The 25,649-nt window shown below is 41.2% G+C and overlaps 1 long non-coding RNA gene across 4 annotated transcripts in view; it reads right to left on the minus strand.

Annotated features, from left to right (window-relative positions):
• Nucleotides 1-25,649, minus strand: part of LOC141575039 (uncharacterized) — a 553,420-nt gene that overhangs the window by 245,729 nt on the left and 282,042 nt on the right. For all 4 annotated transcript variants that reach the window (XR_012502283.1, XR_012502282.1, XR_012502281.1 and 1 more), the window contains exons 3-4: nt 23,871-24,001; nt 20,314-20,499 (exon numbers count right to left, since the gene is read on the minus strand). This is a non-coding gene — a long non-coding RNA (uncharacterized LOC141575039). The remainder of the gene's footprint in view (nt 1-20,313; nt 20,500-23,870; nt 24,002-25,649) is intronic.

A 25,649-nucleotide genomic window follows, 5' to 3' on the forward strand; every position in this document is an offset into this window, starting at 1 on the left:
TTTCTAGGTATTTTGGGTAAATTAGGTCTATGTACTCATCACAGGCCCAGTCAACTAGGTAAATAAGCACAGGGGAAACTTTCTCTCATTATCCAGTATAGATACCGTAGACAAAGGATTCCAAGTGAATCTTATTCTGAGCTTTAATAACACCCTGGAGAATACAGCTGTTACATTTCAAGTGGCAGAATATGGCTCCCCTTAAAAAAAAAATCAATAGATTCTCTGGAGGAAAGCAGTAAATGACTCCCTTTTTAGAATTTCATCAGTAGCTTTCCCGTCACACAGGCACAGTCTATAAAATCAGAGCCAAAGATGATCTGGCTGAAAAGAAAGTCAACAATAGCTTTTCTCACACTTGACATGTTTGCGACGTTTGCCATTTCTTGCTAGAAGTCCCTTCAAATCTAACCCAGCTCCCGTAGAGCCTCAGCGACCAAGGTGACCTCCCCCTTGACCTCACCTTGTTTCTCCTTGACCACCGCTAGGTGCCAAGCAGAAATAACTGACACAACACTTACCACAACATGTTGGAATTCCGTGTTCTCATGCTTTTTTTTAAAGATTCATTAGGCTACTTGGGAACAAGAGGCAATGTTGGATTAAGGGGCAGGCCTGTCTGTCAGCTACTTGGCACTGGTAATCTATAAGGAATTATAAAACAAAGCAGGAGCAAACCAGAAACATGGCACCCATTGGATTATATTTGTTCATTCAATTCTTAGATGACAAGCAAAAGGGAGACTGGCTCCACTGCCTTCCAGGGAGATGACACATCTGAGTGGAAAGATCAAACACTTCTCACCAGCCTCAGTCTGTCTCCTGCACATTTTTATTGCAGATACATGTAATGTTCAGTGTGCAGCTCTGGCCTCACCACTAACCCAGTGACCAGCCCAGTGGGCACTATCTGGTGTCAGCGAAATCATCGACAATCCCCAAATCAAATACTGCACAACTTCGTTCTATTGACTAAGACTCAAGTGTTTATCAGAGTATTTACAATGTAAACTCTTTAAATATGACCACCAAGGGGTTGTCTGGTCCAGAAAACTACAATCCCCATAGCATTTCACATAGTTAAAATATTTTACCTCCAGACATTTAACATCTCGCATATGAACATGAAATGTATAAAAGTCTTATCTATAGAAAGTGAGTTTTTCCGCACCCTACTAAGTAAATGGGCTTTTTTCTTTTTGTTTTGTTTTAATGTGTTTTGAAGGGGCTTCAAGTTATTGCCTACATGAGTCCTTTCCACTTCTCAGTCTGGCTGTATGTGAGACCATGTGTGTAGTCCCGACCTTCATCCCTAACACAGTGCCTGATTCCTCGCTGGCGTCCAACAGGGATCTGACGACTGGATTAATTAATTAAACAATCAACACTCAGTATCTGCTCACCCTTCAGCATTAGACTATCCATGAGCTCCTGTTATAGCCCACGTTATTATAGCACAAATCTGATTGTTAGAATCTTGTCAAAATCAAATACCTACTGGTCTTGTTGAATCTCCCAATCATGGGTATATGCTTGGGACACATTGACCTAATTTTATGGACAGATACTATTATGGATAAAGTATTGAACTCAGTTATGAGTCCTAACTCAGGAAACACAGAGACCCTACCTGACAACATTTGAATTGTGAGCATACTCGTTGACCTTACTTCTTGCCTTGACCTTGACCTTTGTACATGCATATTTGGTAGCAAGAGGGAGGAAAAATCTGTAGGTGTTTTTCTGATCTACTATTTGAAAAAGATGAAGAGTTTCTTAAAAAGTAGTGGAAAGAGAACACAAAATCAGAGCTCTTACTCCAAATACAGTTGGAAAGATAAAGAACACTAACACTGATGGAGCACCTATTATATGCCAGCTGTTTACCCTGCCATCTCACTGAATTCTGAACTTCTCTTGAGCCGTGTGCTACTGACTCCATTTTAAAGGTGAGCCATTAGGATTCAGAGAAATTGAGGAATTTATTAAAGCCATACACAGAGTAGGGTGCCCAGCATCGGCATCTAGGTCTGCCTGGAACCTTGCTCAACTACGACGTTCACTGGGTTCATCGCTGGGATTAATGTGTATTCTCCAACCTGAAACCCCACTCACTTAACCCACACCACACCCTGAGAAGGCAGGAAAGAGGTATTTTTTAAATTATTTTCATAATGAAATTTGAAAGTCAGAGGAATTAGAGGGAAGACCACCAACAGATCTCAGGGAGATTGTCAGACACTATCAACCTGTGCCAGGCTAGAGAGGCTAGTGGTGGCTTTCAGTCCCAGCATGCCTATGAAACAAAACACACAGTACCAGCTAGTATTTAGATTATTATTAAATCTATTGTTTAAAAGGGCTTGCTGTAGTGGTGGTTGTTGGGAAAAGAGGGCGCCAACGGGTGGGCTCGGGTTTTCAAAGACCTTTCATCATTTAGATATGTCTCCTTTGAGAATCACTGAACAGGAAATAAAAAGGTTGTTTTATCATTTTGGTTTGATGGTGATGGTGTTGTTTCCCTAAGAAGAAAGATCAGCCGGGTTAAATCCTGTCACAGAAAGTAAATGAATGATTTACTTTTAAACTCGTGCCACTCGCCACTCGATACTACACACACAATACGATCACACCCTGTGCTACTCAAAGTGAGGGCCGTTAACAAGAGGCAGCAGCACCAGCTGGCAGCCTGTAAGACATGCAGAATCTCAGGCCCCACTCCATGCCTGTTGGTCCAGAACTTGTGCTTTAACCAGATCCACAGGTGATTCTTATGCATTTCAGCTTTTGAGAAGCCCTGGTCCACACTCTTCCTGAATACCTCGTCTATCTCCCCCCGTTGCCCAAAGTGAGCAATCCTTACCTGTGTCCCCTGTCATACATGTATGGCCCCGTGTTGAAACGGTGCACTTAAAGGTCTCCCTTTCATGCCTGAATGTAAGCTCCTCAAGACAAGATCTCGTGCCTTCCACATTCACCACTATGATTGTTGGCACCTTACAATGCCTGGCACAGAAAGTTTTCAGTAAATATTTAGGAATCCCACAGGACTGTGAGCTTCTCAAGGTCAAGAACCACATATGGATATTTGTGTATCTCCAAAACCAAGCAAGGTTCTGGCATATAATAAATGCTCACTTTGTGTTGATCCCCTGACTCATACCAGAAAATGAAATGGACTGAAAATGTGCCCATTGTATCAAATGTCACATTTGTCAACACAGTGTCTTCAAGCCCTCATTAAGTACTAATCCCCCGTGTCTTCACCCCATTTTGCTTATTAATAACAACATCAGTACACACTTGAATAGTTCTTTTCACTTTGTAAAGTAATCTTCACAATTCCATTAATTCTTGGATTGACACTAAGAAGTAGTGTTCTTGATAGTTAAAGCATGAAATTCAACTAAGACCCTGACAGCTAAAGAGTCAGATTCAAAGACAGTGTGTGATTTTTCCCAAAGTCAAAGGCAGGTAGGTGACAGGGTCAGGCTGTGTCCTTAGCTCTTCTGGTCCAGTGTTCTCTCCCACTATACCACCCTGATCGTTGTAATCAGATGGCATCCAATCTTTTGGGAAAGTCACTCAGACATCTGCTGAGACTTGGTTTTAGTTTCTATTTTTGTTATAACTACTTCATTCAGCTCTATATACTAATTGTCTTTCTTTTTTTCAAAGAAATGTGTCTGTTTGCTTTTGTAGTAAGTGCCTTCTTCATCTCCACACTCATTTATTTATTCATTCATTCATCTGTCCAACAACTTTTCATTGACTGCTCTGGACAGTGTCAGCCCAAGAGTGATCATTCAATATTTGTTTAATTGAGCTGATTGGCTTCCTTTGATCAATATAGATGATTTGGGTCCCTGAGATCCACTGGTAAAATAATCACACTGCTAAATGAAAATTACAAAGTTATTGAACATTAGAGCTGGCAGATGCCTTCAGAGATTGCATCCTCTCGCCCCCACTTCTGGCAGGTGAAGAGGCTGAGCACCATCAGAGAGGAAGAGTGACATGGCGGAGTTCAAGTTACAAGATGTTTTATGTAGCTTTTCCTGTAGGGACCTGAATTATCTGTCTGATACGTGTGCACTGATCACAAGGCAAGTTGTTGACAGACCCCACTTAACTTGGGCATAGAATCAAATAAGTAAAAACTACCCCCAAAGCCCCCATATGATAGTTAGATGCTCTCTAAAGCTTGCAGCCAACAACATACTCAGATTGCTGGTCCTAAGAGAAATCTGGAATGACTGGGAGGGACGCCACATATAAATATTCATGATACAAACTCATCAAGCCTTGAACAAGAACATATATGAATAATTAACAAGGTGGTGATTTGCAGTATTGTGGTAACCTGGCTCCTAATAAGAGGCCAACTGAAGCTATGTTTTTCCTTTTACAAGGCAAGAAATTCAGGACAGTAAATTGTAGCGTTTGTTATCACTTGTGCGATACAGTTTTGGAAGTCTGAATCCTCAAGAAACAATTTTTCTTCTGAAGTAGTTACTCATTACTGACAGAGCTGTATTTAACTCAGTACATTCTAAGCTTTTAGAAGAAGTGACACAAAGGTATAATTATGTAGTTTATTCACTCACCTCTGTGACTTTCTTCTTTTTCACAGAATATCTAAGAAAAAGTAACACTGGCTCTTTTTGCTGTTTGATTCAGTATTGAAACATGAGGGTTATTCTCAGCGTACCTCTGTGATTTCACCTGACACCTTCACCTCCTTCTCCCATCTGCAGGCTGTGATCCGTACCCTCACCAAGAGGCACAAGCCAGGAGAAGCAGCAAAGGGAAAAGAGAGAGCAGCTCGGGTATCTGCCCTTGGCTGCTTTTCCTTAAGAACAGCTCTTCTCCCCACCTTTTCCATCTCACACAGAAGAAACTCTGAGAAATACAGTTTCATGTGCATCCTATAAAGGCGTGGTCCAATTTCTCTATACCAAATTTTTTCAGGAAAAAGAAAAGCCTACTCCTACAAGAAAATAAAAATTTGGGGGGAAGGAGTCATGATTTCTACGACTTTAGAAAGCCTTTTGAAACCATCCTTTTTTTTAACATTTTTAAAAATTTACAATGTTGCGTCCATTTCTGGTGTACAGCGCAATGTTTCAGTCATACACGAATCTATATATATTCGTTGTCATATTCTTTTTCACCGTAAGCTACAAGATATCAGATATAGTTCTCTGTGCTGTACAGTATAAACTTGTTTATCTATTTTATATATACCAGTCAGTATCTGCAAATCTCAAACTCTTAATTTATCCCTTCCCAACCCCTTCCCCCTGGTAACCGTAAGTTCGTTTTCTATGTCTGTGAGTCTGTTTCTGTTCGACTGTTAAAGTGATCAACTTTTAAAGCTAAATACAGGTCCACCCTATGACCCAGCAATTCCACTCCTCAGGACAGATAATGAATATATTTGTCTACCAAATGAGAAGGATAAGACTTTCACGGATGTTTTATTCATAATAGCTGAAACCTAGCACAACCCAAATGTCTACCTACAGTTGAGTGGATAAATAAACTGCAGAGTATTAATAAAGCAGAATACAGCAATAAAAGAGGGCACCTGCGATGGGCAACATCACTGTGCAGTCTCACAGACACAACGCCACGCCGTGACTGAGTGAAGGAAGCTAGCCACCAAAGAGTACACTCTATATAATTTAATTACATGAAATTTAAAAACAGGAGAAGCTGAACTGTGATGACTGAAGTCAGAACATTGGTTATGTCAGAGTTTCTTTCTGTAATCTACCTGGTATGTTTCCATGGTATAGAAGACTTCAAAAAGTTCAGCATTCTGGAGAAGTGTTGTCAGGAAAAGAAGATGCAAAATTCATGTTTATCATTCTACTGAAGAGTATATTTGCAATAAATAAAAACTACTGAGATTTTTCTCATCCATATGAATATCGATAATCATTGATTGAATCAGTAAATATGAATATATGATGGACAAATTTTGTTCAGCTGTGTTATATAAAAATGTGGTTTGAGATTTCTTATTTTTCCTTATATATAGAAATATTCCATGGCTTGGTTTAAAGTCTTCCATTCTCAATTTTTAAAACAAGTAAAATAAATAATTTTGTAAGTGAAAAAAAAAAAAGAATATTGGTTATCTGATTTTGGTGTAAATGGACAGGGGAGGTATGATCTTAGAAAGTGGCATGAAGGTTCCCTCTGGGGAGTTGAAAATATTATATATGTGTGTGTGTGTGTGTGTTTGTATATTTACATTTACATGTAAAAATCAATTTGTTCACAAGATTTTTGTGTCTACACCTCAGTAAACGTGTTGTTTAAATGATAATTGACCCTTTCCTCTGAACAGCTGGAAATTTCTGGAATTATGTATACAGTGGTGTTGCTAGCCTACTGCTCTTTCCCTCAGCAGCCACCCACTTTGGGTCATCCACGTTTTTTTCATAAGGGAGTTCCTCTTAGGAAAGCGTGTATCCTGACCACAACAAGATATTCTGAAATAAAAAGTTAAACACATCTTTAACAAAAAACATTTTAACAAAATCATTGTCATCAAACATGCAAATTCGGGGCAGATGTGTTCGGAGGAATAACCCAAGTCCACCCACCACTAGAAGAAAAGTAAAACCAAATAAGAACTTCTGAAATATTCTAATGAGTTTCCCCTCTGGCTTCTGGTCAAGACTGGCAACAGGAATATATTAATGCCATGAGAAAGTCCTCTCTGCATGCAAACAACTAGAATTTTCAGGCTATCTGTGCAGAAAAGATGAAGCCCATTTGGGGGTGACCAATTGCATCATTTCTTATATATATTTCTTTTCTCATTTAACACCTTTACGATCAGTAGCTTTATAAAGCAAGGCTTACTGATATTAAGCAACTTTTCTCCCAAGGGCAAAGGGCTTTTTGGTTGAGGACCCCAGCGGGAGTCCTCACCGTCTGTCCCCCAGCTTCTGTGGCATGCCTCTTCTGATCTGACTGGTTGGCTTTCTTGTATTCCTTCTAGACTGAAATATTTGGGAAGGAAAATATTTAAATAATAGATTATTTAAGTTAGCCATAGCAGGTTTTTCCCCAATAAAGTACATGGAATCTTTTTTTTTTTTAGTCCATCTGGATGAAAAATTTGCAAATTTATCATGTCACAAATCAAATGCAACTAAAAGTGATACTTTATAATTCATACAACAGTTTTATCATTTATCTTGCTGCTCTAATTTGTCCCTCCTTCTGAGAATTTTGGAGGTGGGTTAACGGTCATGATCCCTGACTTCAACCCTACTTACTGCTCTCAGGTACCTGTTCAAGGTACATCCTGGTAACCAGACAGTTCACATCTGATTTTAACCAAGAGCTGGTCCCTAACTGTTACCTGTCTCTGTGCTTTTGACACTGGAACCTAATAGAACCACATTCTAGAAACCAACTTCTTGCCTCCAACAACCACTCCCCCTCAGACTTGACTTTCCAGCCATTCTGGCCACTTTTTCTTTCACACATAGCCTCCCAACATGCTCTACAAGTAGCAGAAATTGGAGGAAATATGCAGTGTATCGAAAACCTTATATGGAAACGATGTCTGAAAGAGCTAGAAAACCGCTAGTACTGCCAGGTTTTTCTTGACTCCAACAGTCTTGCTCAAGAAAGCTGTGGTGCACTGGTTACCCAGGCAGACCAGGGGCAGTCTGGTCAGGTTCTATTGCCTCACAGTCTGTTTGCAACTGGAGATGCTTCTTCAGGGAAGCAGAGCAGAGCATCATAAGTTCCTGAGGTTGCAAAAGGCTGCACATGACGGTCAAAGGGGATTTGCTGCCTTTATGTGTCCAAAAAAGAATCATGGAATTGTACAAATCTGACCAGGCTAGCCAAAGTTATAGCTCATAGAAGGAGGGTAGTGATGGATAATTTTGATGCATTTTGATATGAAGCAATGTTTCTAAATTAAATAGCATAAGTAGAAACTGAAAGTTCTGGTTATTAAAACAGAAAGGGTGGGCCATATAACAGGAACTCTGCCCACTTAGAAATGTCAAGGAAAAGCTTATGACCTTCTCCCCTCTACTCTCACTCATGCCTGTGCCCAGGGGAGATTAATGGCCAGGGGAACAAGTGGTTCAGCTTCTCTCTGTGGCTTCTGTCCTGTGACAAGGTCACTGGAGCAGGGACTCTCTGCTCTGTGCCGGGTGGACGAAGTCAGCTCAGGAGAAAACACTCGGAGCCCGTGCTGGTCTTGGGCCCAAGCCGTACATCCCAGTGTACACTGGCCAGTCATAAAGCTTAACAGAAAAAAGGCCCATGGGTGGGTATGTACCTGGGACATATATTCCAGGTATTCGGCAAGTCCGCATAATGCTAGAGAACAAAGCGCCCCTCCCACTTGGCTAGAGAGCTAAAACACTATTCATACAATTCTTTGCGTATCTTTTCTTGCTCCCATTCTTCTACCACACAATTCCTGCTGCAGAGAGAACCACCACTGAACGTTGTGCTTATCACTTCCCAGGATGTTTTTATATTTACACTGTATTTATGCATTCCTCAACAATATCAAACTTTGCTTTGCTTATTTGTATACTTTTTACATGCATAGCATATTAACATATTCGTATCAACAGTTCCTTTTTCCTACTTGAGCAAAATGTTTTACTCAATATTATGTTGTCAGAATTTACTCATGTTGATAGATGCATTGCTAGCACATTCATCCTAACTGATTATGGCATTCACCAGGATTAACATACCGTAGATAGATATATGGTGATGGGTATTTAGGTAGCTTCCCATATTTCATTATTATAGACACACTAATATGAATATTCTGTGATATGTTTCCTTATAAACGTATGTGAGAGTTTCTCTAGGGGATGTATCTCAGAGAATTACTGTATCCTCAGGCAAGTGCATTTTTACTGTTACTACATTTTGCTAAAGTTGATATTTGGGTCTCTGATTCTTAGTTATTGCAGATCCCACAGGAGAGGGGAGATGATGAACACTTCCTCCTCCCTCTCCCTAAGGTCATCTTTCTTTCTCCTCTTTCTGCCTCATAAATACTTAACCATTTTCTAAGACTCAGCTAAGTTCCTCTCTTCTGTGAAAGCTTCCCTGGACCCCACAGGTAGAGAAATCACTCCCTCATCTGAGCCTTCACAGACGGCACTTCTACGGGGGACTTGTCAATTACCAAACCCGGTCTGTGTATCTACACGAATACCACAAAGACTATAATCTCCAGAAGAGAAACCTAAGAGTAGACTCAAACACACACACACACACACACACACACACACACACACACACACCCCACACACACAAAACAAACAAACCCAACATTGTAGGGACATTATGTCCTTCAACTGATTCCTACTAAACACCAATGATTAGAAAGGTTAGCCAGTAGTAGCATCCTCGGCATTGCCCTTGGTCCATCATAGCCTCTCTCATCCAGAACACTGGATTCTTTAGAAGTTGAAATGTCAGAGCAATTTGATTAACTCCAACATCTACAAACCCACAGATTAACATGGCCCATACCTACATGCCCCTTGCTGTCCACTTGACCAGAGAAGGTACCCATGTGAAACTACTATAAGGAGAAAAAGCCTTGTGCAGAATTACAGAATTATGGGGTTTTGAAAGCTAAAAGGCTTAGAGGAGATATTGGCAAAAACCTCCCTTTGATAAAAAAGAAATTGTCTTTTGAGGTGATGCTTTATCTGATAACACTACCAACTGGTAGCGAAGTCAGAGCTCATGGTAACTCATTTTCTTTAATTCAGCAAATATTTATAGAACACTCAACCATACCACATATCTATGTGTATGTTGTTAATTAGGACAAACCTGAGGAACTCAATTTAATTAAAACCATTTTCTTGCAGTCTCCTGGCATAGAGTCTCACCTCCTTCGATCAGCCATTTAAATAGAGATCTTACCAAAGGGGGTTTCTGTCAGAAGGCAGAGAGGTCCATAAGAATACACGGGGAGCAGACTATGAGAAATATGAGTTGAGTGTGGATCAGCACTGCCCATGTCCCTGGATTCCCTGGTGAAGAATTCCAGCACGGGAGCCTCCAAGGAATCCATGGAGATGCCCATCAGAGGAAGAGTTAGCTGAACTCATCAGGCTCAGAAAACAAGCAGCAAACTTACAACTGACAAACTAAGCGTTTTCCCCCACCTATCCGCATTTCTCCCCCTGCATTTAACCCAGGATAGGTTGCCCACTTACGCTTAAGAGAACAGCTAAGCAAATGTTCGGATAGAAGGGAGGAAAGGAGGGAAGGAAAAAAGAAGAAAAGAAAAAAGGAAGATTTAATCACACCTCATCCTCATTCTCCCAAACACAAACTGCCCTGCAGGAGCTGCCCCAGCTAAGTGAGCGGGTTGGGAGGAGAGGCATCATTTTTGAATGAAGACTTAAGTATTAATTTGTAGCTGATCATGCTTATTATTCTGACTCATCTGTTTTTCATATACAAAATGATTGATTTTCTATTATTTAAGAATGTCCAAAAAATGATGCAATCTACCAAAATTTTCAACCACTGACCTGTGTAACTGCCCCCAGTAATTAAATAATAGAGTTAGGCACAAAATTGAAGCTCTGTTCGTGATTACATTCCATGAGTCCTTGTTGTTAAACACACCAGTTACAAATTTTACTAAGTGACAGGCAGTTTAAATGATATCATTTAATTCTTATCACAGCCCAACAAGTTGGATATTAATACACACACTTTACAGAAATGGGTTCAGAGAAGTTAAGTCATTAACCTAACTACATACGTTAGTCTGTAACCAGAAGAAGCCTCCTTCTCCCAAATAAACAGGATTTGTGTTGCTCAAAAGGCCATTCTCTCTGCTCTATCATGTCAGATAATAATGCAGACGAATGGTAGGATGAAATCACAAAATAAGTAGTACAATTTTTAATAGATGTAACATGAAAACTAGTCAGTGTCAAATCCAAAAGAAATCCCACAACCCCTCCAAAAAAGTCTTGGGAAGAACTGTAAGTGCCCACATCACTTTGAAAAACACCAAAGAGAAATTACGTTCATGACACACATAAAATTCCTTAAAACCTTCCATGTTTCCTCTAATCCCTCATGTAGTCAGCTGCCCTCAATCGTTCATCTCTTTCATCTCAAAAACACCCAAACCTCTTTCTAGACTCAAGGAGTTTACTGATTTTTCTAAGTTCCCTCACTAGCCTATCAGATCGATGGTTTCCTCCAAGGAGAAGTTCTTCACTCCTCATGATAATCATAAAGCAAACATTTCTCCCTTCTTGTATCCTGTCTACCCTGACCCTCATCACCAATATCAATATGCGAAGAAGTGTAAGAGATGACAGGAGAGTAGACAAGACCATGAAAATGATGCACTACGATGTTTTACTGCTCACACATAGGTTCACAGAATGAGAATCTCAATTTTCTTGAGTAACAGAAGGACTTCAAACAAGAAGAGCAATTGTATCAGGCCTCAAATCAGGAGATGAGTTTGAGGGCTTATTAGCTCATCAACATTATGCCTCCTCTTATTCCAAATGCTCAAAAGTTAAAAGCCAAATTCAAATACTCTCAATGATAAGACATTTGCTCCTACCTTTCAAAGGTACTTCCTGAGGAGAGCAGCCACCCCTAAGTGTAAGCTCTAGGAAACCTATAACCAGGTTCTCTAATTGAGCACTTTCCTTCCTTAGATTTTGGAAGAAGCATGAAAATGATTTACTGATTTAGGAACTGGGTGGAGCAGACCACAAAGGGACAAATCAAAAACATCTGGAATGAACTCGTTGGGGGGAAGGGAGACAGAGAGAGAGAGAGAAGGGCTTTCAAATAAAACAAAGTACAGATGATTTGGCCAAATTTAAGCCAAGCCAAACACGCACATTAAACATTGCACTTGGGTCGAGTTCAATAGCGGGAGCCGGCAAGAGGGAGCGTCCGCCAACATTGCATCAGACGCACTTTGTGGATAGAGGAAATGAGTTTAGTCAAGCCAGCTGTGACTTCAAAGGGGCTGCTTTCTCGGAGAACAGTGGGAAAGGGTTCCCTCTTCAGTGGAGATTGCAAAGTTCAGCCAAAGCCAGTCCAAAGGGAATGGACTTCAGGAGGAGGAGAATTAGATTCAGTGCACAAGAAAGAGTGTCCTTCCATGAAGTCGCTTGAGAGAAAGGGAAGGAACATGACGGGGAAGAGAGTCAAGAGGAAAAGCTCCCGACACTCATTTGGAGTCTGCAGTCCTGTGTGCAGAGTTATTAAATGAGGTGTTTGTGTGTAGACAGCATTGCTCTTCAGTTCAGACACCTGAATTGTGTTCCCAAATCTGTGGGAGGAGAGGTCATAAGATTTGCCCCCCAAATGACTCCCACAGACACTTCCTTCCCTCTGTATTTCTAGAAAACCACACATTTCTCTCCAATTATTTACTCAACACAGATCTACTGAGGGACAAACAGTGGGTTAGACCCTGGAAGTACAAAGATAAACAAGACAGTCCTGTTCCAGGACTTCACAGCCTGAAGGAGAGCCAGACATCAATAGAGGATAACAGATTTGAGCAGCGTCTTACACTAGAGCAGAGATGCCCAAAGGATGATCACCTGGCCAGGACCAGCATCACCCGGGAACTTGTTAGAAATGCAAACCCGCAGAACCCAGCCCAGACACACTGAACCCGAAAGATGAGTTTGGTTTAACCAGCTCTCCAGGTGATTCGGAGACATGCTGAAGTCATAGAACTGCCTTGATAGTGAAAAGCAAAAAGGACCTTGGAGCAGAGACACAGTACACCTGAGCCAGTTTTGAACTGTAGGTCATCTGTAGGTCACTTCTCAGCCCCTTCTAGGCTAGATTCTAAATAGACTGCTCCCTGGTAATTCACAAGAAGGATACACAGGTGTGTGTCTTGTCTCTCAAAGGAAATTTTAAGAACTTTAAGGGAAGAGGCTGATGATCCTTTAAAATGTTCTTTCCTTTCTCCTCCTACTTTCAGAGATTAGTCCAATACTTGGAAGATACAGGCACTGAAATTTACTTTAAGTAGTTAATTCAGAACTTTGATGGGTGCCAGAGTTACACATTTGCAAGGAGAAACTGGCACATTTACACTTACAAATTTTCATAACTTTGGTTGGTGGAAGGAGAACATAAATGTTATCTTTTCCAAGCACTCATCGGATGCTTGAGTCCTCTCTGTGGTATCTTTGCCAAATGTTTGTCCTTCTTCTGCTTGAGTCCCTCCACCGATCTCACTATCTCAGACTGCGGTAGCCTTCCTTTCAGACAGCTCTGCTGGAAAGAGCTAGCTTCTCCTGGGCTGAAATCCATCGTCATTTAAATTCCATTTGTTAGTTATAGTCCTATCCCTTGGGAATCCATAGCAAAGATACTTACATATTAATGTGACATTTTTCAAGTATTTGAAGATAGTAATTATGTAGCATATGACAGAGGTTAAACTCACAGACTCTGGAAGCAGACGGCCTGTGTTCAGATTCTCGTGCTGTCACTTATGAGCTCTGTGACCTTGAGAGTTATTTACTCTATCTGCAGCTTTGTTCATATATATATATATATATATACATATATATATATATATACATACACACACATACAATGGCATTACACAAAAGGGCTTTTGTAAGGAGCACTTGAATTAATATATGTAAATGTACCTGGAACACAGTAGAGTGCTCTGAAAGTTTTAGCTAGTATTAATCACCATCATTATCATAGAGAGCTTGTCAGATACCTGACATCGGCCATCTAATTCCACAGTCATTCACTAGGGGAGCCTACTCACTCCTAGGGGTTCAATCACTTTCTATATATTTGTGAAGAACCTCTTCATTCTCCTTCTGAGCACACGGCTAGATGTCAGTGGCTAGTGGTGGCCATGTGAATTGCTCTGGCCACGATAATTTGGACAGAAATCATGAGCACAACTTTCAGACCTGGTCCCTAAAACCATCCGCAGAAATCCTCCTCTCTTTCTCTTAGCTCATCAGCTGGTTGAATGCACAGGAACCAGCCAGGGACTCCAAGAAGGCCCTAGGGTGGGGGGGTGGGGGGTGGCGCCACAAGTTGGAAGAAGCATAGATGCCTGAGTCAACACTTAGGCAACACCTACAAGAGCCACCAGATTGGAGGACTGGGCTCGGTGTGAGTAAAAACAAACATTTATTGTGTTAAACCTTTCATATTTTGTAGCCTACCATGACTACTCTAATTTATCTCTTGCTCAGACTTTGCTTCTGAGCTTCAGGACACCACGTCACTTTCCATTCAGCTTTTCTACGTGAACCCTCAAATAGGGTAATAAGGAAACTCAAGGCTTCTGGGATCAGACCTTGTGTGTGGACATACTAGTCCTGCCAGGTACCAGCTGAAAGACCATGAGTGAATTATATGAACTATTCATCACTGCATGGACTTCAGAGTTGTGAGAAAGTCAGATGAGTAGATGTTTACAAAGCAGAACAGTCATGGGTCCATAGTAAACAATAAATGCCAGGTGGTACAGTCATTATGACCGTCCCCGTCCCAAATCTGCTCCTCTCCCTGGGTTTCCCATATGGACAACTGGTAGTTTCCCCACCATCCCAAGGCTGTTAAAACCAGAAACTTGCAACCTAATCTTGAGGGGTTTTTTTCCCATCACCCCACATGGATTAAATCATCAATAACTGATAAATTATACTCCCTAAATATTTCTCAAGTTCATCCACTTCCATCCTCTTTTGTTGTCCCCTCCTCATCCTTCTCAAGGTCACCTGCATATGTCGCTCTACTGTAATTGCATCCTTACTAGTCTTTTCAGATCCATTCTTCTGCCCTTCGAATACATTCTTCACAGAGAATTGTTAATGTTCTTTTTAAACTCAAATCTGATATGGTCACTCCAAAATTTAAAATGTATTAATACCTTCCATCAACTGCTGCTAAGTCCAAATGCTTTACCCATCATTTCAGCCTCTCATCACAATCCACGTGACTTCATCTTCAGAGTTCAGCCAGGCTGGGCTTTTGTTGTCTATAAAGGTGCCACAGATTGTCCCATCACGTTGGCTACCTCTGCTTAGCGTGATCTTTTCCTCACCCCCAGTTTACCTAATTAATTCCCTATCATCCTTTACATTTCAGCTTAAGTGCTAGACTCCTCAGAAAGCCTTCTTAGCAATCTCTGTCCACACTAAAGATATGCCCACGTAGCACACACCATACTTCTTCATTAAAGTCAGTGCACTTGTCATCATTGGCACAACCATGTCTTCCCAGCTAGCAAGAAAGCCTTCTGAGGCCCGGGACCTCATATGCAGGGTTCTCGGTCTAGTATTGGCTTGTACGAAGAAGGGGCTCAAACTTTTTTAGGTGTATTAGTCTCTTTAGGTGACTTTGTGTATATGTCTCCCCTGTGAATTTTTATTTGCTTGGGTCAGGAAAATGAGTCCTACAATCAATCCATGTGCCTAACTCAATCCACAAATTTAGAAAATGCAGCATCTGACCCTTTTGAGCTCAAAATCTAGTGGCTTTGACAGATATACAAAGTAAAAACCACATTACCGTATCACGCATATATAACAGAATGATTCTAAGACCTCCATTGGTGGGTGATGGGTTATTTGGAATGGGTCCAAAAGTAGCATGTTTCTAGAAACAGTCTTATAAGTGTGCTCGTATGCTAAACATCAAACAATTCCTCCATCCACATTTCACAGTGGATGTGTGATACCAGACCAGATCAAGAAATACAGGAGATGATGAAAGAAAATTGGAGTTCAGAACTAAACCAGGTTGTTTTCAGGTCAAGAAAAGGTTTGTGTTGGTCCAAAATGTGACGAAGTACATAGCTGGAGATGGAACAATACAGGGATGCCTGATGAACAGCACCACATAGAGAAAATACGTCCTAGGGAAGGAACCACCGGAAAGCAGACTCAGCACAGTCACTGAGTTTCAGTAATGAGGCTTCAGAGTCTAGTTCTAAACCTACTCGCCCTGTTGTTGATGTAAGTATGGAATTTCTCTCAACAACACTTTCTTTTTTTTCTCATCAGTAAAACAGAAATGATGGGCCTCAGGTCATCAGATTCTTTAAGACAACACTAACTGTATCTGAAGCTCAGAGAAGTTAAGAATTTTTCCTGGAGGAACTTCCTAATAGCTGATAAAAGCTAGGTTCATACCTACACCGCCAGACTCTCAGTCTAGAGCTCTTTCCATTAATTCCTAAGGGAATGTCTTCTCCCTTACAAAAAAAATAATAAAAATAAGTGGATATTGCCAAGAAAGAAACAAGGTAAGCGAAGGCTAAGTTCTACTGAGTGCTCATAAGCATCCTGACTTATATCGGGTGATGTGTGTCAAATTGAAACCCACAGAAGACATTCTCTGTTTTAGAGAGGTTTATGGTCACATTTTCCAGAAGAGTTGTAAAAGGGAAAAAAAGCCAAAATAAGTGGCCCAAATTCAACAACACTAGCACTTTCTTCTGCCCTCAGTCAAAGAGGAAAAAAAAAACTTGATATGAGCCTTTGGCTCTGGCAATAGTTTTGCATTAGTCCCTGAAGCATGTGGGTTTCCTTCAGCTTCTTTGGAGTCATGACCAATAGTTCTGTCGCCTTCTCTGGTTCTAATAAAACCCTGTGATGGGTTTTGGATTACGTTCATTTCAAGAGGACCCCTTGTCAGTCCTCTAGTGGCCTTTGTTGTCCACAGCCGCTTGCAATGAATCTGGGGGCAAAGGTCTCTGGTTACACCCACCACTGAAATCAGACTCAGCTACGCAACACGAGGAACGCATTATAGGGTGGAATCCAGCACTGGTCCCCGCAGGACGAGGGCAACAGCTCCGCAGCTATTCTCCGTCTTTACTTTTGATAATTCTATAACCCAGTGCCTCTTACATTGGAGACATCCAGGATTTTTTTTTAGCAACTCTGACCTGAACAGAAAATAAAATAGCACAGCAGCAAAGGAGTCAAATCGAGTCTCAGGAATGTTTTCTCCAAGAGAAGAGGTCGAGTAAGTTTAAATACAAAGACTTACAAATCCCTCCAAGTAATTTCCCCTCCTTAATAGTTTCAGCCAGGGCCTTATTATTATTCACCCCATGTTTGAATAATGAAGCGCTTAGATCACTGCATTCATCAAGGGAAGTAAATGCTGTGTATTCTAAAAAGCACTTTGAATAAAGCTCTCTCCCTCTGTGTGAGGCCATACTTCACTGAGTTCTCCTAATAGTTAAATGCATAGTTCTGGCTTGAAATTCAAGAATTTGAAAAATTGTGTAACACCCACTGCACCAGGGAAATCAGACCACACCACATTTCAGAGCCTTCATCATCCAAGCAAACTCTTCCAATCCCAGATTATCACAGAGTGTTAAGATTTCATGTCTGTACACATACATACCAGACTATTGCAAATAGCATCAAGATTATAGATATATAATACTATGAATTACAAATATATGAATTTTATTCTGGTTCTGGTCCTCAGGCACTGCTTCACAGCAGTAGATTGAGTTTGGAAGTTCTGAGCCTCAGTTTCCTCATCTGCTAAACGGGTTAATGAGTTTGTCTTGCTCACCAGTCAAGGTTATTTTATAGCCCTAATCAAACAATGAGGTCCTGGGACTCTGATGCAGGATATATCCAGTGACTTCTGGGGGAAAGGTATTTCCTTAGGTCATGTGCCCCATCTAGCCTGGACTTGCAATGATTCAGAGGACTTGTTCACTGCCAAGTGCTCAGCATCTCTGATATCTTCTATGAGAGATGTAGCAGACTTGATTGGAGAGCTGAAAGGCCTGCTCTGAGCAGGGCACAGCCTCCTATTTCCGCTGTCTAGCAACATTCTGAAGAAGTTCATTCAAGTGGGACAATCAGCCCATTGTTTGAAAGAAGCCCACGTTTCTTGAAAATCTAACTTTCAGGTCCGTTCCCCTGGGTGAGCGGTCACTTAACATTGTTATCATTACTATTCGTTTATGATTAACATTCACTTCATTCAATACTTTATGAAAAATACTTAGAACTCAACTTCCCTTGTTCAACTGCCTTATACAGTTGCATAGGCAATCACCTTGAGTGTAAAATGTAAATTACTTGAAACAACCCAAACAGCCTAAAACGCCTGGGGAAGCACATGCATTGAATGGGTCATTATACAGCCCTGAAAAGTCATACCCTTAGGGTGGTAGTAAATTTCAAGTAAGGCAGTTACATTAGAGCATTTGGTGAGCTGTGTCAGGGTTCTGCAAGGATTAGTCATTATTTGAGCAATGGGCATTACAACACTAAGAAGACCTGAATTCAGAACTGAATTCTCTTACACTTTTTAAGCTGAGTGACTTCATAAGACCCTCTCTGAGGCTCACTTGGCTTATCTGGATAATGGGTACACTAAAGATTACCTCATTGCATTATTACGTGAAGTATTACAAGCAAAGCACCTAGAGCACAGAATGACTCAAATAAATGTTTATTTAAAAAATTGCATTTGACTTTATGAAGAGTACTAACTCTACGAGGCAGCTGTAAGTCTCATTCCATTGTTAAAAGTACAAAAATAGTTGTGACTTAATGGAAAAGGTTCCCTGGGGTAAATTTATTCTATGCCACAAAGCAAAATAATTGGGCTGCCCTTCTGGGAGATAATGAGCCCCTTTCCCTGGAATGGCATATGGTCAAGGTGATGACTGTTTAGAGGGGGCACAGAATACAAGTTAGCCTCGATGGCTTTGAGAATCCCTTCCACTTGAGACTTTATGAGTTTGAACATTCAGAAAGTCATCATTCACTCAACAGATAAAAAACTGCTGTCTTAGGTACGCATCACAAAAATCTCTAACCATGCAGAACTTATTTATAATGGAGGGAGACAGACAATAAACAAATAAATGAGTCAACGTTTCGTACGCCAGAGGATGATGCCTGCTAACATAAGGCCTAGCATTTTTAGTTGGGAGCTGAGTTTTAAACCTAATTTAGGGCAGCACCCAATTTCAAACCTCAGTGGCAGGAAAAGCAAAGAGTTTCAAATTCATGGACCTCTGAGTCCCAGATGTTTCCTTTTCCCATAGCATTTAATATCATCTGATGCAGAAGGATCCCCGGTCAGTTGAGTGAACTAATTAATAGTTGATAAGTTTCATCAGGGAGAAGACGATTTCTATCACAAGGGTTCAGTATCCTTCATCAAAGTGTCCAGGTGATACCATGCATTTTCTTTCCCCCTGGTTAATCAGGAAGACTAAACCCAGACGGAGGGTTGAACAAGGTCAAAGAGACGGAAAAACAGCCACAATTTGCATCCTAGGGCACGTGACGGAATCTATTTATGTATACCTCCAGGGGCACAGAGAAAAAGGCTCCAGGATGCACAGATAAGATTTTTGAAGATTCTAAAAAACTAATTGAACCATTCGATCCACTAAGAGAAGATTAATAATAAGTATCTACTAGTAGATAATATTAGGTTATTTTATCAGAAAGCCCCAATACAATTCAGAATAGCAACTCTGACCCATTCTGGTTTATATCGAAGACTAGATTAGACTGTTTAAACAGAGACACAGAGTATTTCTAGGTTTAACCGCTCACATAAATAATTCCTAAAATGACTTTGCATTTATTATTTAACATATTTACTCATGCACAAACAAACCTGTAAGTTAAGCAAAATGGGCCTTAGGATTTTAGGTGGAGGTGGGAGATGAACCTAGATTTTTGATGTCGCAGGTGTTCACATACGTTTAAACTCTCCCAGCTGGACGCCCTTTTCAACTTTAAAGGGCATACAAGACAGAGAGGTAGAGGTCGCAACACACCACCCATTGGCTCATTTCATCACACACAAACAAGCCAGTCACTGGCCTGGGGTCAGAGGCCCACAAGTCCAGGAGAGAGAGAAAGACAAGCCCCAGCAGCCACTATGATAAAATCTGGGAGGTGGCAGCACCGTCAGAAAGTTAGGGAGTGGTGCGGGGTTCACAGGGGGAATACATCGCATTAATCTCCTTGTCACAAGACCCCAGTGGGCTTAGCGGGCAGCTGTACTCAGCTCAGCTGGTACAGGGTGGGGAGGGGATGGAAGCGGAATCACTGTGGTCCCCTGTTCCAGACAATGCACTCAAAACTCAAAGGATCAGCCTTGCCAAACGCTGAGGGCACATGGCTCTGCTTCTAAGGATGTGTCCACGGGGTCAGACTCCAGCCCAGAGACCCATCCTGCTATGCCGGACATTTAGTGCTGAGAAACCAAGTGAGTCGGTCACCCTACCTGAGAAGGCGGTGGCATCAGATGAGGCAGTTCTCCGCGCTGAGTAGTACCCAGTCCTTCCTGGAATGGGCACGTGGGGCAGTGCTTCCCCGTGGCCAATGCTCTTACCTTTGCTGTAGACATTGCACGTTTTACGGATAAAGAAATCAGGCTGGGTGAGTTTCAGTGCCACAGAGAACTGGCGCTCTGTAAAAGCAAAAGAATGGAGCCGGTGTATATGATCCAGGTAGGTAATTCTTGTCCTCGCCTTCCAGCATCTCTCTTATAATTGGCTCTGAGCTCTCCCAAGGCTCAAGTGCCTTTGTCTTAGGGGCTAGCACCCAGGGGAGATGAGGGGACATGAATGTTCTCATTGGACAGTTTAAGGAAGAGGGATCCTAAGGGAGAGAATAGGTGGCCAAAGGTTTAATCAGGGAAGGGATGTGGTCACAGCCCTCGGGGTCTCTGGCAGGAAAGAGCCTGAGCCCTGGACCTGGCCTGGGAGGGCTGGAAGCCCTGAGAGCAGATTTGATGCAAGGGTTTGTAGTCACATAGGCAGCTTTCCTCCCCTCTCATTAGGCCCCGTCTTATCAGCCAGCAGGGAGATGTGCTGAATTCTGTGGAGGTGTACAGAGGAAGCTTTCCCCCTTCCTTGGGGAAGAAAAGACAAAAGAGGCACTGTGAATGGTAAGGAAAAGAAGTGGCTGAAGCGAATTCCACAATTCCTTGGCCTTCCAAACCTGAAGACGACTAGTTAAATAGTCTGATGCGCACACCCTGACCACCATTCTAATGAGGCCTGATGGCTGGCACAGAGAATTAATAATAATAAATTAATTCCAGAGAATTCCATTTTACGTACTCAATTATTAATGGCATTACAGTGTTATTAATGGTGTCAATTATTAATGGCATAAATAATTAAGAAATCACATCCTCACTATGATGTACAAGGGTTCAGTGTTCAGCAAATTGCCCAGAATAAATAAACATACCAGGGCTCAGACTTGTAACACTCAGCCTTCAGCATGTTTCTTGGAAAACCTTGGAACATCTGTCAGCAGACTAACTCTACTGATGAGACAGACCTCTGTTACCAGGACTCCTGCCCGAGCCTGAGCTTAGGACAATAACTAGAAAGAGGGCACGGGGGTGGGGGTGGGGAGCGCATGTTTCCTCAGCAGTTCTGATCTTTCAGGGGACGGATACGGGAGACTCTGGCTGAAGCTGGTGTCTACAGGAAACCAGGTACAAGGTGAGGGAGGGCTGTGTGAATTTAGTGAATCCAGAAGAGCTGATCAAGGAACCCGAGACTGACTAGTTACTACTGAGTTTAAAGACAGCAGAAGCCCCAATCAGCCATTTCCCCAGTGAAACCAGGCTGGGGTTGCAGTAAGTAAAAATGAGGGAGGGGTTTCAGGAAAGCATTGTTTTCAAATGCGGCAATTTATTACTGTGTGAATGAGTGTCCTGCAGCATCTCACCGAGCCTCAGTTTTCTCATTTGTATAACGGGAATAATATTTATTCTGAAGGCTATTTAACAAAGTGAATGCATGGCTCATAATAAGGTCTCCACAAATAAGTTCTATCAGTGTGGTTGTTTTTGCTATTATTATTATAAATACCTTATCATCCAACCTGCCCATTTTACAGGCGAAGAAATTAAGGCCTGAAGAACAGATGTGATCTGTCGCTAAGTCTATGTGTAGGATGCCTTCCCCTTGCCCCTTCAGGTTGCCATCTTCTCCACCCTGTTCCTTCCCGGGAGCCAGTCTCCACGTGTGATACTGATGGGTCTCCAGTGCCCACATGGGCGGCACCAACAGGCAGACCCAGCAGAGGTGAGAAGAGGGAGGAGAATGAGGTCAGGACCTTTCTTTTCCTGGCTTCTTCCCTGAGAGGATCCTGCCAGGGGCTGCGTATCTCCACAGAAGACACAGGTACTCCCAAAGTGGCCAACTCTCCATGATTTATCATTGACTTTATCCCAGCATCCTGAATCTGCTCCCACCTCTGGACCCTTTAGGTTGACAGATGGTAACATCTCAGATGTTACTAGCTTTGAATTACTGCACAATCCCTTTGTGAAAAAAAATGTTTATTAAATGATCCTACTTTGAGTATTCCGACAGATAACAGTAAGTGACAGAAATGATGCTGGAGTCCAAGTGTAGAATCTGTCCTTTATACTCATTTAACTTTTCATATGCTCAATAAATTATTGGCTACTAAGAGCAAAGCCCTGTGCTGGGCACAAGCATCATAATAATCAGTAACACATGGGTGAGCACATTATTCCAAAACACCATTCAACAGTAGTCCAGCGCAGGAGTTAGCAAATCGCTTCTGCATAAAGAGCCAGATAGCAAATATTTTAGACACTGGGCCCTGCGTCTTTGCTGCAACTCCTCAAATCTTCCACTGTAGGGCAAACGCAGCTACAGACAGTATGTCCACAAATGAGTATAGCTATGTACCAAAAAAATAAAATACGTACTTATGTCCACTGAAATTTCTATTCCATATAATTCTCATGTGCCACAATATACTCTTCTTCTTTTGATTTTCTTCCTCCAAGTATTTTTTAAAAAATAAAAACTATTCTCAGCTTGTGGGCTATACAAAACCAGGCAGCAGCTCAGATTTGGCCCTTGGGCCGTAGTTTGCTAACTTCTATGCTAAAATATAAACTTGGTGCTGAGGCAGTCGTCAAGGAGGCCAAGAGTTGGGAACAGGAAGCTGAGAAAGAATTCACAGAGGAAGCGACATTTGCACAGAGAATTAATGCATGATAGAGTTGGTTTGTTAGTCAAGAAGAGAGCATACCACTAAGGCACAAGTGACAAGCAAAAAGCAAAGAATCTTAGAAACACTTAGAAGCGGAAGCTAAATTGGTAGGGCCAGAGAAAAGAGGCATGGGGTGGCAGGGAGGGGAGACCCTGGCGGGGGAGAGGATGGGAGGCTCTGAGTCACATCCTGGAGGACCAGGGACTGGACTTCAGGTGTAGAAAAGCCAAGTGGTGAGGTTCTAGGCTACAGCATTAGACAAACTAGAGTGCAAAACCCAGCTCCACTGCTCTCCAGCTGAGTGACCATAGACAAATTAACCCATCTGAGCCTCATTTCTTACACACAAAACAGTCATCAAAGCGGCTCCAGCTTCACGACTGGAACAGTGAGGATTAAACGGGGTAATGCACGCAGACCGCTCTCCGCAGTGCTGGCTCACAGAAAGGACTCAATAAAGGTTTGCTATTATTAGCATTATCATGATTAGGCTCATTGACCGGCCTGGCTCTCACTATGTTTTCTCTAGCCCAAATTCAGAGCATTCCCTGCCACTGCTGATGTGGATGGCAGCTGGACAGTTGGCAGCCCCGAGGTGAACATAAGGTTTTCCTTTTAGCACTGTGATAGCATCAGCCCTAATGAGTCTGCAGTGGCAGAAGTCCATTTCTCTGAACTTGAACCTCATAGACTTTGGTTCATTGAACATGTAGCCAAAGCCGCAGCTCCCCAGCCTAGACAATACCTTCTTAGAGCGTTCCAGCACACAGAGCACCTATTATTGCTTACCTATGAGTTCTCTTTCCTGTTTAGGCTGCAAAGGGAGAGGACAATGTTTGGATAGTTCTCCTTTTGAACAATTCCTTCTTGAGTCTCCTGGCTAGCAGCCTTCAGTGAATTTCTGTGGCGCTCCATCTGACCTGAAGGGGGAGAAAAAAGGCAAAACCAAGTGGGCATTAATCAGTGACATCACTTGAAATAAACAAGTTCTCTATAGCCTAGGGATGCCTTAAGTGATATATTTTATGATTAATTTAGTGGATCCTTAAAAGACTTCAGATCTGATTTAAATAGAATATTGTGCAGAAACCGTAACATTCTAATTCTGAGACACTTAAGAAAACTAAGATGTGGTGGGGAAGAGGACTGATTACTTATCTTTTTAAAAGATAAAATAATTTTGGTATTTAATTATAATTCTGGCACTTAATCATTAAATGGACTTTTAGGACACATTTCAAGGTAATAATTTTAACTCCACTTTTTAAAAAAATTAAAAATTCTGTTGTAAACGTAACAAATGTTCATTATACAACATTTGTGGAAACAGAAAACTATAGAAAATTAAATAATTACTCAATGAACCTAAAACCATATGCTGTATTTTTAACACTAATTATGTAGTTTCTTCAAAAAAAATTTTATTGGCATATTTTAAATCTAGATAAAGGCAGGAGAGACCAAAAAAAAAGTGTGAATGGTCACATTTAAGGATGTAAAAGGTTGAAGTGAAAATGGCAGAATGAGCGCTTAACTGCACAGAGTCATAGGGTTTTGTGCCGTCACCCTGCACCTTACCCCCTAGGTAGGGAGGCATGTGTTTGTTCCCCATCCCAAGTTCTGTGGGAGAATAATGGATGGATGGACAGATAGATGGATGAACAGGCAGATAGACAGGTATTTCAAATGAGCATCAACACTGGTAATAGTGATAGCTGACCACATAAGAGAAAATATAGGAGCCAGGAAAAATTGAAATGATATATTCATAGTGTCAAATAAAATAATGACTACCCTAGAACTCTATACGAGGTGAAACAAACGTTTAAACAGTTGAATGAATAAAGAAGATATGGTATATATACACATATATATGTATATATACACACAATGGAATACTACTCAGCCATAAAAAGGAATGAAATTTGTCATTTGCAGCAACATGGACAAACTTGGAGGACTTTGTGCTAAGGGAAATAAGTCAGACGGCAATAGACAAATACTGTATGATATCATTCATATGTGGACTGAAAAAAATACAACAAACTAGTGAATAAAACAAAAAAGAAGCAGACTCACAGATACAGAGGATAAACTGGTGGGCATCCGTGGGAAGAGGGGATGGAGGGGCAATATAGGGGTGGGGAAGCAGGAGGTACAAACTATTAGGTGTAAGACAGGATACAACACAGGAAACATAGCCAAAATCTTGTAATACTTGTAAATGGAGTGTAATATTTAAAAATTGTATAAAAAATAAATAATAAAACATTAAAAAATAAATTAAATACATGACAATAATAGCTCAAAAAGGTGAGATAGAATAAATGGAGTTGAATTCCCTAGGTTATATAATGATATATAGTGAAAGAACAGGGAAAAATAAAATGATAAAATATTATTATTCCAAGTGAAGGCAAAAAAATAGAAAAAGTTCAGTAGATAGAAGTAGAGATGGTACATATAAATTAAAATATATTAGTAGTTACTTTAAATATAAATGAACTAAATATTTCAATTAAAAGAACAAAGAATAAAAGCACAAATTAAAAATAAACTGACTATATA

The sequence above is a fragment of the Camelus bactrianus genome, chromosome 25 (genome assembly GCF_048773025.1).
Source record: "Camelus bactrianus isolate YW-2024 breed Bactrian camel chromosome 25, ASM4877302v1, whole genome shotgun sequence".
Taxonomy (NCBI): domain Eukaryota; kingdom Metazoa; phylum Chordata; class Mammalia; order Artiodactyla; family Camelidae; genus Camelus; species Camelus bactrianus.